The sequence below is a fragment of the Pseudorca crassidens genome, chromosome 18 (assembly GCF_039906515.1).
Source record: "Pseudorca crassidens isolate mPseCra1 chromosome 18, mPseCra1.hap1, whole genome shotgun sequence".
Classification (NCBI taxonomy): domain Eukaryota; kingdom Metazoa; phylum Chordata; class Mammalia; order Artiodactyla; family Delphinidae; genus Pseudorca; species Pseudorca crassidens.
In genome coordinates, this window is record NC_090313.1 from 72,541,981 (window position 1) to 72,558,681 (window position 16,701).

General features: G+C 45.9%; 2 long non-coding RNA genes across 4 annotated transcripts in view; one reads left to right on the top strand and one right to left on the bottom strand.

The window, feature by feature from the left end:
* Nucleotides 1-350: 350 nt before the first annotated feature.
* On the bottom strand, nucleotides 351-4,426 carry LOC137211024 (uncharacterized). Its single transcript, XR_010936859.1, has 4 exons — nucleotides 3,073-4,426; nucleotides 2,624-2,712; nucleotides 1,407-1,597; nucleotides 351-1,170 (listed from the first exon to the last, which is right to left on the bottom strand). It is a non-coding gene; the product is annotated as an uncharacterized lncRNA (long non-coding RNA).
* An 8,478-nt stretch (nucleotides 4,427-12,904) lies between these two features.
* Nucleotides 12,905-16,701, top strand: part of LOC137211244 (uncharacterized) — a 98,362-nt gene continuing 94,565 nt past the window's right edge. For all 3 annotated transcript variants that reach the window (XR_010936971.1, XR_010936972.1, XR_010936970.1), the window contains exon 1: nucleotides 12,905-13,666. This is a non-coding gene — a long non-coding RNA (uncharacterized lncRNA). The remainder of the gene's footprint in view (nucleotides 13,667-16,701) is intronic.

Here is a 16,701-nt window from a genome sequence, read left to right on the forward strand (position 1 = left end):
TCCCCTCCCCTCCCCTCCCCTCCCCCCTCCCCTCCCCTCCCCTCCCCCTCCCCTCCCCTCCCCTCCCCCTCCCCTCCCCCTCCCCCTCCCCTCCCCCTCCCCTCCCCCTCCCCTCCCCCTCCCCCTCCCCCTCCCCTCCCCCTCCCCCTCCCCTCCCCCTCCCCCTCCCCTCCCCCTCCCCCTCCCCTCCCCCTCCCCCTCCCCTCCCCTCCCCTCCCCCCCTACTCTCCCCCTCCCTTCCCCTCTCCTCCCTCCCCCTCCCCCCTCCTTCCATCCCACCCTCCCTCTGCCCTCTCCTTCCTGCATCTGAATCACAGTCTGATTTTTCTCCGGGTCTGGTGTGGAGCCTAGCATTGGATCTGGGCTTTGGGGCAGATCAGCACATTTCCCCCAGTTGCTCCTTCCTTCCTCTCTTCCCACCTCCTCCTGTGCTTTTGTTTTCCAAATTGTGGGCCTGTGAAAATTAATGAACTCATTTGTTTTCTCTCTATTGAATGCACACCAAGACCCATTATATTTCTGAATAGGCCCATGGCGCCACGTGGGTGCATCTGAGCCTCCTGGGAGCTACCAAAGCACCGTGTTACAACCTTGGGAACCCTTGTGAGGACAAGATGGGGAAATGTGAGAGACCCCTGACAAGACAGAAGGTTTTCTTGCCCGATGCTTGCCTGGTCCCTTTATTCCCCATTCTGAGCATGTCTGGGGCTCCACGAGGATGTCAGTGATGAGGATACACTGTGTGGTCAGTATTCCAAGGGGCTGCCAAGCCAACATCTAAGACACATGATTTTGCTGGCAAAGCAGGTGTCCTGCTTTGAGTTGTAACATAACCAGTGAGCAGTAGCTCATGAAATGACCTTCTTTTCAATTTATTAAAGGGCAAGCCTTTCTTGGAAATCCATCTATTTCACTGAGCTCTAAATCAAGACTGCCTCTACCAGGGCCCTTTCAACATCTCTTGCCCTGACATTGACTTTCACAGACTCAGGCACTAAACCCACCATTGCTTCCTTTCACTCGCCAGGAAGCCCAGCGTTAAAATGTATTTCCTAACGGTGAGCGTGTGCCGCGGGCTGGATTTTCATGTCTGTCTCTCTGATGTGACAGTGGGTCGAGCATGATGCCAAGTCTCTCTGTGTTCCAAGGCCACAGACAACAGCCTTTTTGCTGGTGAAAAGGAGGAGAAAGTCAAGTGATGCTGGGAGATCAGCTCCCACTACCCACCCACCCACGAGGGACCAAGAAGCCCCCTGGCCCTGGTCAGTAGCATGACCTTGGGACATATTTTTATTCCTGTGTTGACTTGGTTCTCTGGGCCATGCCTTGGTGCACTTTATAACCCGTGCTGATCTGCTTGGAAGCCACAAAGTAAGCGCAGGGGAACTGGATGTGCCAGGACCCACCTTAGCACTGGCCTTGCCTTCCACCACTTTGTCTTGCTTCTCTTCTCCTGTGTGCGTGACAGGAGCGCCTCCTTCCAGCACTGGGTGAGCAGGCATGCTCTGGGGATCTGTCAGAACTTCACAGGGCACTCCAGGGTATCTCCAGGAGACAGGAGTGAAAATATCCCAGGGGCTACCCTGCCCAAATGTCCCTGGAAGAACAGAGATAAATTAATAGATAGTGAGCATAGGATGGGAGGTAACCTGTCTTCTCATCAGAGTGAAGCTTGGCTAGGTCTCCTTAACCCTTGCTAGGTCCACTTAATCAAATTCAGTTCTGCTCCTGTAGTTTCATAGGAAACGATTCCACGGCCATTGGCCCTGGAGACTCAAGCCAGAACGCCTCCTACAGCATGTATCGCATCGGGGCACAAGCAACTCAGCATGTACTAAGAACTTGCAGGATAAATCCAAAATCATTCTGGCACTTTCAAGAAATATCAGCTAGGGAGACGAGAACCTGCCGAAACAGGTACAGAGTCTCTCTGAGCATTTCAGAGAGAATGGGGTTCATTTCATCACCCCAGCTCACTCAGGCCAGGCCTTTCCCATTACACAGCTCCCCCGGTCCTGAATCTTTCCTAGCAAAACGTGATCACATGCTTCCGTACCAAGTTCACAGCCTCCAGTCTCGCCGAGTTCTCTAAATTTAAATGTCTCTGATTTTGATAGTTTCTGTGAAAGTAAACTGACTTTAAGGTATACACTGGATTTTGTCCCCCTCCCCCAAATGCTTATGTGGAAACCCTAAACCCTAGTGTGACTGTATTTGGAGATCAGGCTTTTATGGAAGTAATTAAGGTTAAATGAGGTCATAAGAGAAGAACCTTGATCCAATAAGATGAGTGTTCTTAGAAGGAGGGACACCAGAGTATTTGCATTTTCTCTCTCTCTCTTTTTCTCCACCCCTCCCCCTACTCCCTGGGCCATATAAGGACTCAACAATTGGCGTCCATTAAAGGAGTCCCTCTGCAAGAACACATGAGAAACACGCACGTGAGAACACACATGAGAAATACAGTTCTGTGGCTTAAGCTGCCCAGTCTATGATAGGTATTTTGTTACGTCAGCCTGAGGTGACTGATACACCTGGCCTCAGAGAATCCATGACCCAATGGAGACTCCACCTGAGGCCCTGAACCAGGACTGAGCAGCTGGCCAGGTAGGATGGTGCTTACCGATGTACTCCCCGTCTGTGCTCCACAGGTGCACGGTACGGTCCAGGGAGGATGACAGCAGAAACTTTTCTTCTCCTATCAGCTCCAAACTAATGAGATAAAGGAGAGGAGAGATGCCCCAAGGCTGCTCCAGCATGAAAGGGACATCGGCTCAGTACATCAATACTCCAGTAATTAAAGTTGGAATATAGAAAGAAGCCAGGTTAATCTCCAGAATTATCCTTGGCAGCCTCTCCTCCCTGTCTCCTACCATGCCACTCCCCCTCCAAATCCCCCAACTCCAGACCCAAGACATCAGACGAGATATACTGGAAACATCTTATGGACGATGCGGGGAAGATCAAGAGGTTGGACAGAAACTTCCGACCAGGGTTCAGGTCCCGCTCCAGCACTGACTCCTTTTAACTCCAGTGAAAAAAATCTAAAACTTACTAAGCTTCGAAACTTACCCTAAAATACCAGATCAATTCAAGGGGAGCAATCCTCCATTTACAAGAAAAATGAAGACTTCAGTCTCTTCTTTACTCTGTGTAGGTAGCATACGCATCCTGTTCTCGTCAAGAGCAGAATTGTAACACTGCTCTCCTCCTTTGACTAATTCGGAGGGCTTCGGAGAGAATCCATTTCATCCAAGCTGTGAGAAGTATTTGAACTCTTTCACACATTCTTGAACTCTAAAACGGACGGTACTCACAACGTCACCATGCTGATATGGGCCCGCCAGAACATCACATCTAAATCAGAGGAAAGAGCACACCTGAGTATGGTAGGAGAGGTACCACCCTCATGCTAGATGCCGTATAACAGTCCCTACAGGATGGGGTCGGATCTGGTTGAGCGTCCAGCAGGGAGAGAGGTCCTGGTGTAGCAAGTCATTTGTCTTGCTACATTAATTTGATACATGTTTGTCAAGCACCTACCATGTGCAAGACCCCATGCCAGCTCCAAAGACATATGAAATGGGGCCTGTGCCAGGTCCTTACCCTATGGTTTCCTTCAGCACTTAGGGTTTCGTAAGCACGCAGGAGTATGTAAGTAATCAAACATGATTTTTAAAATAGCTTGGTGAAAGCTACGTTCCCAGTACTTGGAGTAAAGACCAATGCAAGGCTGATCACGCTTACTTCTAAATTCCCATTTCTTATACTTTAGCATTTAAACTTCTCCTGTGGTGGAACAGGAAAAACTGAATAAAGGGAGGTATGTGAGGGAATTCGCTGGTGGCCCAGTGGTTAGGACTCCGTGCTTTCACTGCCGAGGGCCCAGGTTCCATCCCTGGTTTGGAGAACTAAGACCCCACAAGCTGTGCGGTGTGGCAAAAGAAGACAAAAAAAGGGCGGGGGGATGTATGTGAATATTTACTTCTAAATTGGCTTCACAGAAATGTAATGAAATATTACATAGCCATTTAAATATGTTAAATATGCTAAATAGACCTCAATATGCTTATATGGAAAGCTGGCCAAGAGATACAAAGGAAAAAACAAGTCCTGAAAATGATGTGTTGTAGGTGTGTGTGTATGTGTTCCCATATGCATATATACATGCATAGAAACTTTCTGGAAGGAAGTTGAAATTCATTAACAGTGTTGCTAGGATGCAGAAAAGGCAGGTTAGGGTGGTAGAGGAGGTCAGAGAAACAACGACTGCTTTTCATTTTACATTCTTTCATGCTGTTAGATTTTTTCTAAACATGAACGCTTCTATAATTGTATGAAAGGGTTTTAACATTTTAAATGTATTTTTGTTATTACCAAAGCACTATATATCGAGAAAAATTAGAAAAGACAGATTTCTCAAAAGAAGAAAATAAAACATATCTATAACCTCATGTATAAAGAGATAACATTTGTTAAATCCTTGATGTATATCTTCCCAGGGTTTCAATCTTCCATATACTTCTTCATTTTAACAAGGGTAGAATCGTATTGCAATATTGTTTTGTGATCTGATTTTTTTTCATTTAACAATTTTATCATGAATATCTTCCCTGTGAATACATTTTCATATACAGCTTCCGTATTTAATGACTAAATGATATTCCAGTGTATTATACCATCATATATTTAACCAATTCCCCTTATGTGGGACATCTAGGTTTCTCTATTATTTTCCTCTCTCTCATAAACAATAGTTGATTCACAAGCTTACAACTAAATCTTTGTGCACGTTTCCTATTCTTTCTTTAGGCCAAATCCTTAGTAGTAGAATTGCTGGTTCAGAGCTTTAGTGCACATGGGCAACTTGCCCTTCAGAGAGTATACACCAATTTACCCTCCATCCAAGAGGGTATGAGTGCCATTTTCCTGTTGCCTTGCCAACACTGAATACTTTCATGAAAATATTCTTCTCTGATCCGTTCTTAAAGGGTTTTAAGAGACCCCTTCCTCACTGGTACAATTTAATTTTATCAACCAGAATATTTAACTAAAACTGAAGCTGTGCTCATCATAGTGTCTCACGTGGAGAGCTCATTGCCTACTCCTGGGAGGCTGTGGCTCTGGTCCCTGCAGACCGTACTCCTCGATGTCGTAGACGGGTACAGAGCCGTCCTGGTCAGCCACGTAGGCCCAGGCATCCCCTGTTGTCACCGCCATGCTGCTGACCCAGGCTTTGTCTCTGGACTGAAAGACACACGCCCAGGGATCATTACACACACACAGAAGGCCTGTTACATACACACACACAGGGTCCATCACACACACACATAGGGCCCATCACAGACAGATAGGCGCGCACACACACACACACACACACACACACACACGGCCCATCACAGATAAAGCTTATGTGTCAGACAATGGCAAGTGAAATGCTGTCTTCCGTTTATAGTTCTATTTATAGTAGAACTATAAATGGGAGACAGAACTAGTCACCGTGCCTGTATTAAACTTCCAGCGAGGTAGAAATACAGACAATAAAGCTAAGGGCTTAGAGCCCAGCCCAGCTGCTGTGTCACATAGGCTAGTGTCAAAAAATAAAGCGAAACCCCAAACCTGAAGCATGGAACTTATTTCCAGTCCACAGCCCAACTTCCAGGAGTAAAGTTTGCAAAGGGACAGGCCCCGCCCAATAGCCTCCAGAAGGTGACAGAACCTGGAAGGAGGGAAGCAGGAGGAAGGGTCCCTGGGCCTTTGCGTTTTGTGGTTCCTGAGCTCCCTGGGGTTGAGTCTAGGAGCCTCCACTCAGAGGCCCGGCAGCCTCAGAACTCCAGGGCTGCTGCTGTGTCCCTTGGCTTAATCTGACCAGTTAGAACCATCAATTGGTGCATATTGGGGAAGGGGGTCCTCATGGTGGGTTTTGGATTAAATGGCTCAATAGCTTCTCCCTTCTCCACTATTCTGGGCAGGCTTCCTGACGGAGGAGGCTTCCTTGGGCTGTAGAGGGAAGGTATGGAAGTTTGTGCTATGGTGATACTTAATGTGTGTGTGTATGTGTGTAAGCACTTCCTTTAAACCCACTGGGGAATTTGCCTAGTCAGAGGAATTCTCTGGGACTTCCTTTTGGCCTGTCAGTCACAGTTCTTGACATGTTGGCATGTGGGTGTTCACAGCAAGCCTGTGAAGTAGGGGCCCCATGCGTACCTCTTCCTCTTGGGAGCTCCCGAAATCTCCAGACTCGGGGATCCTCTACTCCCAGGGGAGGCGGCCCTGTTCTCCCACCAGGGAAAGCAGAGGCGAGGAACGCCCAGGGTGGAGGGTGGACAGAGGCATCCGAGGGCGCCCGGTGCCGACAGGCCTGAGGCTTCAGGGCTGGGCCGGGCCGGGCTGCAGGAGGAGGTGTCCCCCTTGGGAGTGCGAACAGACAGAGGAGGACGTCCCCCTCTCTAGCGCGGAGAATGCAGACGGCCCCCCCGCCCTGGGCTCCGCGCTCACGGCTCCACCTGCTCTTACAGCCAGAACTACACAGGGGGCTGCTTTTACGTTGCCATTTAAAATAAAACCCCAGCGCTTTGCAGCGGGGCGCTGGCCCACCCGTTACATTTCACCGAAGCCGGGAGGTCCCGTCACCTGTGTGACGTCACCGAGCTAGCTAGTGGCGGAGGTGGACCCAGAAGCCGTCTTCTAGCTCTCAGCGGCCTGGCTTCCACGGCTGAGCCCCGTTACGTAATTCTCGGCTCTTCTGTCAGCCGCCTGCAGGGGCTGTGACCGTCTGTCCCTCACAGGCTATGCTTGGTATTTATCTAACCCCACTAATGACATCCTGTGAGCCCCATGCCCTCCCAGGGCCTCTGGGGAGGCAGCAGGGCAGGGATACTTGACTGGGAGGGAGTCATCCTCTCCCAGCTGGCAGGGGGGTAGGCGGGGCTCGGCAGCCCGGGAGCCCCAGGGGGGTCCTGCATGCCTGGGGACTCTGCCTCTTGGGCCCCGGGCCTGCAGTGGCCACGTCTTAGAGAAGAGCTGCACGGCCCCTGTGGGCTCCGTTCTCACCTCGGGGCCCGTTGACCATTAGGGAAGTGGTGGCTGACTCCAAGCTGGCTGCCCAACTGGTATTGAGTGTTCAGGAAGGTGAGGCAGAAGACGCTTCTGTGTGGGCCTGGAGACGAGGACAGAGTTTCGGCTGCGCTCCGCATGCAGCTCCCAGCTCTCCTCTCATCCTCTCCTGTGGCCGGCCCTGGCCCCGGGGTCGCAGAGCTGCCCCCGGCCCTGGGCTGGAACAGGTGAGGAGTACACAGGCGCACAGGTGGCCCTCCTGGTTCAGAGCCAGCCCCGACTTTTTGGGGGGTAAGGTGTGATGTGAGGGCCCCTGTGGCCCAGGGCACCCCGGGGCTGCCCCAGGACCCCAGGACTTCTGCAGAGAGACAGGGATTGGGAACTTGGTTTGGGCTGGAGGGACGGGGCTGAGAGAGCTGGGAGGGTGGTCAGGGGCTTTGCCTGGAACTCTCGATGGGCACTTCCCAAGAGGTCCCCACTCCCTGGAATTCCTGGAGTGGAATAATACTAATTAACCTTTATGTCACTTTTTACATAAAACCATGTGAAATCACATGGTACCGGATTATTTGTCCCAGGGTCAGATGAGGCAATGGAGACTTAGTACCGTTAAAAGCTTTGCTCAAAACCATAAAAAATTCCTTCCTTCCTCCCCCCACCCTTTTTTTTCCCCCAAGTCTGTTTCATCCCTAGAAGGGACTAGGCATCATGCTGTGTGCTGTGGAAATCTGGGGAAGCAGAGAGCTGAAGCAAACCAAAAAGAACTACCCGGAGAAATGAGCAAGGTCTTATTGGCACATGGAGGAGGGCGGGGTTATTGCGTGCGGAGAAGGGAGGGGTCAGAGTAGGCCTCTCAGGGGAAGCGGCTTTGGGTCTGGAATCTCGAGAGATGAATTGGGCCCTGGGCAGCGCAGGGCCAGGGGAGGTCCAGGGAGGGGAAGACGTCAAGCTCTGATCTTCACAACACGTCGAAGTGTTGGAATAACCTCTGAACCCATCTCCCTACTTCCCCACCTGCCACTTCTCCTGCTGAACTTGAAGCATCATCAACACAGGGGCCACCTCTGTCTTTTTTTTTTTTTTTTTTTTTTACCATTTATCTCTAACCTTTTAGTATATAGAACTCAAATATTTGCTGTTGAATAAAAATCCTACAAACTTACTTAGATGCAAACCTCCAAGAGCCACAGAGAATGTAGCTACTTGGGTGTTAGGAGGGGGCGAGGAGTCCCTTCATCTTACCCTCCCTGAGTCTGGGCACCAGGGATGCCTCGCGCAGACTGGAGGTGAAAGGAAAGGTCTCGTGTCAACAAAGAGGTCGGTGCCCGAGTTAAATACGAGAGGTGCTGCTCTCTTGTCTCAGCACCGGGGGGCCACCCACGACTCAAGCCATTAGTCACTGACAGCATTTATCTGGGCCTGACTCTGAGCTCGGCGGTGTGCTATGCACTTGGGAAGCCACAGAGGAGGTGGCGGACTCGGGCCCTGCCCTCGAGTGGATGATGACCACAGTGAGGATTATCCGTTTAGGGGACCCTTGCTGTGCCAGACACTGAGCTAAGTGCTTCTCAACGGCAGCATATTCAATCACAGCAATCCTAGTTAGACGTTATGCTCTTGACTTTACCAGCAGTGAGAGCGCGATTTAGAAAGAACTGCATTGCCTGAGGTCACACAACTAATACATGGAGGGGCTGAGAGTCAAACCCAGATGTGTTTGCGTCCAAAGCCCCTGCCCTTGACATTGGGCTTTGTGGTTGTCTTTGGGGGGCTGAGGGTTCTCAGGGGCAGATGGAGGGTCACCTACATGGTGTCCTCCCTGACGTCTGGGATGCACAGTCAGTGACTGGGCTAAGTGTCACCTTACTCTCAGGTTATCTGGCTCTTGGGGTGTTGACTTAGGGGGCGGCGGGAGGGAGGGTGAAGATAAGGGGGGAGGGGGAGCAAAGATAAACCCCCTTCACTTGCCCACTTCATCCTGGGGGAGGGGCTGTGGAGTCCTGGAAAATGGGTGTGTGTGCTGCTTCCCCTCTTACCCATGTGTGGTCTGGGGGAGCATTTCACTTCCTTAAACCTCAGGTTTCTTCATCAGTGATAGGGAGACAATATCTCCTGTTTCACAGTTTCAGTGAAGATTGGAGACTGTATGGGACTCATGCTCCATGACTTTGCTGTGAAGGCTGAATGGAGATACTGAATCTAAGGTACTCAGAGCACAGAGACACTCGATCAATGGTAACCGTTATAATTACTTTTAGTTAAGTCTCTAGCCTCAGTTTCCTCATCTATGAAAACGGGTCCAATAGCACCTATCTCTCTGGGTTGATGTGAGCACTAAGTGAGATAAAACATTAAAAGCACTCAGGAAAATGACATATAAGATTAAATATGTTACTTAAACAATTATTAACATATTGTTTTTTTGTTCATTATAATTATATTATTAAATACTATTAAATATTATTTTATTAAAATGATATTAAATATTAGTTTGTTATAATAACTAAATATTATTGTTTACAAATGAAGTAAACATTCTTATATTGTTTCCCTAGATAAAAAGGCTTAGTCTCTTAGAACCAATAAATGAATTCAGCAAAGAAGCAGGATACAAAGTCAACACACAAAAATCAGTTGCATTTCTATACATGACCAAGAAACAATCTGAAAAGTAAATAAATAAAGAAGAAAACGCCATTTACAATAGCATTAAAAATAATAACATACTTAGGAATTAACTTAACCAAGGAGGTGAAATACCTGTACAATGAAAACTACAAAATATTGTTGAAAGAAATTAAGACATAAATAAATGGAAACACATCCCATGTTCATGGATTGGAAGACGGTATTGTTAAAATGTCAATACTACCCGAAGTGATCTACAGACTTAATGCAATCTCTATCAAAATCCCAAGGACATTTTTAGCAGAAATAGAAAAACCCCTTTTAAAATTCATATGGAATTTCAAGGGACCCCAAATTGCCAAAACAATCTTCAAAAAGAAGAATAAAGCTGGGAGACTCACACCTCCTGATTTCAAAACTGACTGTACAAAGGTAACAGTCATCAAAACAGTGTGGTACCTGGTATAAAGCCAGATAGGTAGAACAATGGAATAGAATAGAGAGCCCCCAAATAAACCCTCCCGTTTAAGGTCAAATGATTTTTGACAAGGGGCCCAAGACCCTTTTCAATGGGGAAAAGACAGTCTTTTCAACAAATGGATATCTCTCTACAAAAGAAAAAAGTTGGACTCTTATCTAATACCGTGTACGAAAATTAACTCAGAATGGATGAAAGACCTAAATGTAAGACATAAAACAATATAACTCTTAGAAGGAAACATAGGAAAAAGCTTCATGACATTGGATTTGGCAAAGATTTTTTGGATATGACACCAAAAGCACAGGTAACAAAAGAAAAAATAGACAATTGGACTTCATGAAAACTAAATTTTTTTGTGCATCAAAAGACACCATCCATAGAGTAAAAAGGCAACCTACAGAATGGGGAAAATATTTGCAAATCATTTATCTGATAATGAATTAATATCCAGAGTAAGTAGAAAACTTCTAAGATGCAACAACAAGAAAACCAGATTCAAAAATGGGCAAAAGACTTGAACAGACATCTTTCCAAAGAAAATATACAAATGGCCATAAGCAGGCGAAAAGTTGCTCAACATCACTAATCATTAGGGAAATGCAAATCAAAACCACCATGAGATATCACCTCACACCCATTAGGATAACTACTATCAAAAAAGGAGAAAATAACAAGTGTTGGTCAGGATATGGAGAAATTGGAACCCTGTGCACTGTTGGTGAAGATGTGGAATGGCAGAGCCACTGTGGAAAACAGTATGGTGGTTCCTCAAAAAATTAAAAATAGAATTACCATATGATCCAGCAATTCCACTTCTGGGTATATACCCAAAAGAATTGAAAGCAGGGTCTTGAAGAGATATTTCTACAGCCATGTTCATAGCAACACTATTCACAATAGTTAAAAGGTAGAAGCAATCCAACTACCCGTCAATGGACAAATGGATAAGCAAACTGTGGTATATATATGTGATAGAATATTATTCGGCCTTAAAAAGGAAGGAAATTCTGCAATATGCTACAACATGGATGAACTTTGAGGATGTTATGCTAAGTGAAATAAGCCAGTCACAAAAAGACAAATACTGTATGATTCCATTTCCATGAGTGATCAAAATCATAAAGTGTAATGGTGGTTGCCAGGGGCTGGGGGGAGGGGAGAATGGGGAGGTATTGTTTACTAGGTACAGAGTTTCAGTTTCAAGAAAAGTTACGGAGATTGATGATGGTGATGGTTGCACAACAATGTGAATGTGTTTAATACCACTGAACGGTACAGTTAAAAATAATTAAGATGGTAAATATCACATTATGTGTATTTTACCACAATTTAAAAAAAAGAAGAGGGTTTCCCTGGTGGCACAGTGGTTAAGAATCTGCCTGCCGATGCAGGGAACATGGGTTTGAGCCCTGGTCCGGGAAGATCCCACATGCCACAGAGCAGCTAAGCCCATGCGCCACAACTACTGAGCCTGCGCTCTAGAGCCCGCGAGCCACAACTACTGAAGCCCGTGCGCCTAGAGCCCGTGCTCTGCAACAAGAGAAGCCACCGCAATGAGAAGCCCACGCACCACAACGAAGAGTAGCCCCCTGCTCGCCGCAACTAGAGAAAGCCCGTGCACAGCAACGAAGACCCAACACAGCCAAAAAAATAAATAATTTTTTAATAAAAGAAGAAGAAGAAAAGAAAAAGCCTCCCAGTGAGCTGACTAATTTCCTGGATTTTAGCCTGGTTGAAATCTCTTGGTCTCTCCCTTTCACTCTCAAATTCTTTCTGTTTGATATGAGGGAAGATATAATAATTCTCAATATGTATAAGGAATAATGAAGCTAAAGTGTTGAAAAGTTGGCAGAAGGAATATGTTTTCAGCTCATTCAGCTTTGCTCACACAATTGCCTTTCTCGCTTAGCTCCTCTCTACAGAGAATGACTTCAGAAGAATTGTCCACATGGTTTTCCAAAGAAGATGGCAGCCTCCCAGCCAAATCCCTTGTGAAAAAGACCACCGTATTTTGTTTTGACCTTCAAGATGAGCCAGTACTGCTCTTCCCGGAAGGCCAGGGGAACTTTCACATCTTTCCACCTAATTTGTACAACTTTTGCAATGTTGAAATGTGCATAATTGGGAACTAGGGCTGGCTTTGCATTTTTGGAGTAAAGAGGAGTTTTTCAAAACCCAACGGTCACATAACTTTAAGCAATAAATGCTGCAGCAAACAGGGTTTTAAATTAGAACTGCTGGCTGAAAGGTCAACATTGCATTCTTGGCCAGTGACTTAATTTTCACTTTAATGCAATGAAAATAAACCTTTAGAAGGAAATGCCACCACTTTTCCCCCAAAGATTCTGAAAGCTCTTAGGCACATTCAGAAAGAGCTTCCCAGAACCGTCTTCTTTATATGCAGTAAAGGGGATAGGAATAGACTGGATAATAAATCTACAGGTAAGAATTTCTTTTTAATCTCGTGGTGTCCAGAGGTTTCAGTTTCTAACCACTGCCCTCCAGAGCGTCTTTTAAGCACAGCGAGGCTGACGGCGCTGCTTTATCCTTATTTTACCTGTTGGGCAGGAACATCTTGTCTCTGGATTTAGACCCTGAGCCCCTTGGGGGCAGCAACAAGCCTCACATCTCTCTCTAGCCTTCTCTATGCATCTCCCATGGGGTTATGCTCTTGGGAGCGGCTCAAAGATATTTTCTGATCCAATGAGTCATGGGAGCTTTTCCTTGGCTACTAAGTCATCAAATGCCTAAAGCAGGGACTGTCGTCCCGGGCTCATGGCTCTCTAAGGGCTGGCTGTTGGGCTTCAGGAGAGGCAGGAACTCCCCGGTTTTATGCAAAAACGCCCAGCGCTCTGTGTCTCCCCTGTTGGGGCTCCATGAATATGAGGAGTGGGTCCTCTGGCTGTCGGCAGAACGGCCACTTGGGAAGGATGAGGCTTGACTCTGCACGTGGGGAGAGCCGCGGCAGGAAGCCCATTTGGCTGTGGGTCCCTGCCGGTGTTCCAATCCAGCACCACCAACAATGAAACTGACAGATAAGTGGACCCTCTCATGTGTATTTTCCACATGGCTCAGGACTTGCAGGGAGAGGGATGTGATTATCAGCCCCAAGACCTAGCACTGGGCCTGGCACACAGCAGGAGCTCATTAATATTCTTTGAATGAATAAGTGAATGAATGGACCCATGGTCACACCAGCAGAGAGAGAGGGCCATGAAGAACTGGAACCAGGGCAGAAGAATTGGGAAGAGTGCAGTGGGACAGTGGGGTAAAGTTTTGCAATACAGTATACAAGTTAATAAGGACAGGCCTCAGCGGAGGCGGGGCTGCCATGGGCAATGGGAGGACCTGGCAGCCTGAGGCCACCAGAGGGGGCTGATGGTGAGGGGCACATAAAGCCTGAGGCCACACAGATGAGTGACCAGGAGATGACGTCTGAGCCAGGCGGGGCAGCCAGCTTGCTAGCTGGGTGAAAGAAGCACGGGGAGGATGGTCTTGAAGGTAGAGGAGTAAAATCAGTGCTGGAAGAGCTGTACCAACAAAGCCCAAGGGGCTCAGCAGGGGAGAGAGTCTTCTAGGGGGACAGTGGGTGAGAAAAGTGGTCCTGGAGGTGATGGGCTGGCCTGGGAGATGGGCTTTTTTTTTTTCCCCAGCATTTTATTGCTTTATTTTTATTTAAAAAATTTTTATTGGAGTATGGTTTTTTAATATCTTTATTGGAGTATAATTGCTTTGCAATGTTGTGTTAGTTTCTGCTGTACAACAGAGTGAATTAGCTATATGTGTACATATATCCCCATGTCCCCTCCCTCTGGAGCCTCCCTCCCACCCTCCCTATCCCACCCCGCTGAGTCATCACAAAGCACCGAGCTGATCTCCCTGTGCTATGCGGCTGCTTCCCACTAGCTATCTATTTTACGTTTGGTAGTGTATATATGTCCATGCTACTCTCTCACTTCGTCCCAGCTTACCCTTCCCTCTCCCCTTGTCCTCAAGTCCATTCTCTACATCTGGGTCTTTATTCCTGTCCTGCCCCTAGGTTCTTCAGAACCTTTTTTTTTCCCTTAGATTCCATATATACGCATTAGCATACGATATTTGTTTTTCTCTTTTTTTTTCTTTTATCCAACCATGTCATGGTATTGAAAGAACAAGAGATATTCCCAAAAGACTGCTTTAGAGAACAGAAACAAAATACCAGAAATACTAACAAATAAGGGCCGAATTATTCCCTTATATAGCCAATAATTCTTTGCAGAGCGTATAACTTAACAAAAATAACATGTATTTTCTAATCCCCGGTGGACACTATGTTAATCTGATAATTATTTTGCCCCTAACTAGTCCACTGAAGTGTTTATGGAGGCTAAGATATTAAAATAATTTCATTGTGAACTTTTTTTTTTACATCTTTATTGGAGTATAATTGCTTTACAATGGTGTGTTAGTTTCTGCTTTATAACAAAGTGAATCAGTTATACATATACATATGTTCCCATATCTCTTCCCTCTTGCGTCTCCCTCCCTCCCACCCTCCCTATCCCACCCCTCCAGGCGGTCACAAAGCACCAAGCTGATCTCCCTGTGCTACGCGGCTGCTTCCCACTAGCTATCTATTTTAACTTTGGTAGTGTATATATCTCCATGCCTCTCTCTTGCTTTGTCACAGCTTACCCTTCCCCCTCCCCATATCCTCAAGTCCATTCTCTAGTAGGTCTGTGTCTTTATTCCTGTCTTACTCCTAGGTTCTTCATGACATTTTTTCCCCTTAAACTCCGTATATATGTGTTAGCATACGGTATTTGTCTTTCTCTTTCTGACTTACTTCACTCTGTATGACAGACTCTAGGTCTATCCACCGCATTACAAATAGCTCAATTTCGTTTCTTTTTATGGCTGAGTAATATTCCATTGTATATATGTGCCACATCTTCTTTATCCATTCATCCGATGATGGACACTTAGGTTGTTTCCATCTGCCGGCTATTGTAAATAGAGCTGCAACGAACATTTCGGTACATGATTCTTTTTGAATTATGGTTTTCTCAGGGTATATGCCCAGTAGTGGGATTGCTGGGTCATATGGTAGTTCTATTTGTAGTTTTTTAAGGAACCTCCATACTGTTCTCCACAGTGGCTGTATCAATTTACATTCCCACCAGCAGTGCAAGAGGGTTCCCTTTTCTCCACACCCTCTCCAGCATTTATTGTTTCTAGATATTTTGATGATGGCCATTCTGACTGATGTGAGATGATATCTCATTGTAGTTTTGATTTGCATTTCTCTAATGATTAATGATGTTGAGAATTCTTTCACGTGTTTGTTGGCAGTCTGTATATCTTCTTTGGAGAAATGTCTATTTAGGTCTTCTGCCCATTTTTGAATTGGGTTGTTTGTTTGTTTGTTATTGAGCTGCATGAGCTGCTTATAAATTTTGGAGATTAATCCTTTGTCAGTTGCTTCATTTGCAAATATTTTCTCCCATTCTGAGGGTTGTCTTTTGGTCTTGTTTATGGTTTGCTTTGCTGTGCAAAAGCTTTGAAGTTTCATTAGGTCCCATTTGTTTATTTTTGTTTTTATTTCCATTTCTCTAGGAAAATTTCTTTCTCTAGGAACATTTCGTTCTCAAGATTGCTTTGGCTATTCAGGGTCTTTTGTGTTTCCATACAAATTGTGAAAGTTTTTGTTCTAGTTCTGTGAAAAATGCCAGTGGTAGTTTGATAGGGATTGCGTTGAATCTGTAGATTGCTTTGGGTAGTAGAGTCATTTTCACAATGTTGATTCTTCCAATCCAAGAATATGGTATATCTCTCCATCTATTTGTATCATCTTTAATTTCTATCATCAGTGTCTTATAGTTTTCTGCATACAGGTCTTTTGTCTCCCTAGGCAGGTTTATTCCTAGATATTTTATTCTTTTTGTTGCAATGGTAAATGGGAGTGTTTTCTTGACTTCACTTTCAGATTTTTCATCATTAGTGTATAGGAATGCCAGAGATTTCTGTGCATTAAGTTTGTATCCTGCTACTTTACCAAATTCATTGATTAGCTCTAGGAGTTTTCTGGTAGCATCTTTAGGATTCTCTATGTAGAGTATCATGTCATCTGCAAACAGTGACAGCTTTACTTCTTCTTTTCCGATTTGGATTCCTTTTATTTCCTTTTCTACTCTGACTGCTGTGGCTAAAACTTCCAAAACTATGTTGAATAAGAGTGGTGAGAGTGGGCAACCTTGTCTTGTTCCTGATCTTAGTGGAAATGCTTTCAGTTTTTCACCATTGAGGACGATGTTGGCTGTGGGTTTGTCATATATGGCCTTTATTATGTTGAGGAAAGTTCCCTCTATGCCTACATTCTGCAGGGTTTTTATCATAAACGGGTGTTGAATTTTGTCGAAAGCTTTCTCTGCATCTATTGTGATGATCATATGGTTTTTCTCCTTCAATTTGTTAATATGGTGTATCACGTTGATTGATTTGCGTATATTGAAGAATCCTTGCATTCCTGGAATAAACCCCACTTGATCATGGTGTAT